Source organism: Dipodomys ordii, unplaced genomic scaffold (genome assembly GCF_000151885.1).
Source record: "Dipodomys ordii isolate 6190 unplaced genomic scaffold, Dord_2.0 Scaffold12, whole genome shotgun sequence".
NCBI lineage: Eukaryota > Metazoa > Chordata > Mammalia > Rodentia > Heteromyidae > Dipodomys > Dipodomys ordii.
The window spans coordinates 24,304,910-24,306,338 of record NW_012267228.1 but is presented as its reverse complement, the minus strand read 5'-3'; positions in this window follow the sequence as shown (position 1 = coordinate 24,306,338).

Below are 1,429 nucleotides of genomic sequence, written 5' to 3'. Positions count from 1 at the left end.
GCTGGAAGTGGCACTGTGGCTCAAGTGGTAGAGTGCTAGCCTTGAGCTGAAGAGCTGAGGGACAGCACCCAGGCCCAGAGTTCAAGCCTCATGACCGACAAAAAAAAAAAAAGAAAAAAAGAAAAAGCTGGAAGTGGTGCTGTGGCTGTAATGGTAGAGCACTAACCTTGAGCTGAAGAGCTGAGAGACAGTGCCCAGGCCCAGAGTTCAGGTCCCCCAACCAGACCCAAAAAGAAAAAAGAAAGCTATAGTGATCAAGACCATATGGTATATTATATAATTATGGTATATATATATATATATATATATATGTGTGTGTGTGTGTGTGTGTGTGTTGTATTATTACATGTTTATTATTATTTATATTTGTATATTTATTATATACCATATGGTATATATTGTAGTGTATACTATATAGTATATAATATATAATATGTGGTATAATACATAGTTTATAATATATGCTATGTAAAATATACCACAAATATGGTATATGACATTGTATAAATTACATACATATTTTATATATACTACATAATATATGAATACATTCTATATTATATAAAATACAACATAATTTTATAATATATAATTATTCTACATAATTTTATATACCATGTATTAATATATTAATATATAATTGCATGTATATGGTATATATGTGGTATACATATATATGATATATATACTTCTAGACTTGTTAAAATTTTGTTTGTAATTTGCTTCTGTAAGTATGAGCTACATTAGTATGTGGTACTTTATGTATTTCTTTAGTCTTTATCTGAATTTGATGTTAAGCCTAATAGATGAGTTTTTAAAAAACTGTGTCTAGTTAGTATTATTTCTTCCCTCCAGGTCTGGTAGAATTTACCAGTAAATATATTTGGGCCACATATAGTATATATTATACATATAATATATATTGCATATATTATAAATGTATCATATATTATATAAATATAAATTATATGTGACATTACTTTATATATATCATATGATATATATAATATATACAAGATATATACAGATGTACAGTAATACACACATAAGTGTGTGTTTGTGTTTATGCATGTATGTATCATTGTACAAGAGTAGGAGTGCAAAAATAAAATACACAGAGAAAAATGGAATTTTAACAGAGTTGTGAAAGCAATGCAACTAATTTTTAACAAACGATAAACTTCTTGCAAGACACTGGTGGCTCATACCTATAAATCTAGCAACTAAGGAGACTGAGATCTGAAGACCATGGGTCAAAGCCAGTCCAGGCAAAAAAGTCCATGAGACATATCTCCAATTAACCTGCAAAAATCCTGAAGTAGAGCTGTAGCTCAAGTGGTAAAGAACTAGCCCTGAGTAAAAAAGCTGAGGGACAGTAAACAGGCTCTGAGTTTAAGGCTCAGTACTGGCACCAAAAAAAAAAAAAAAA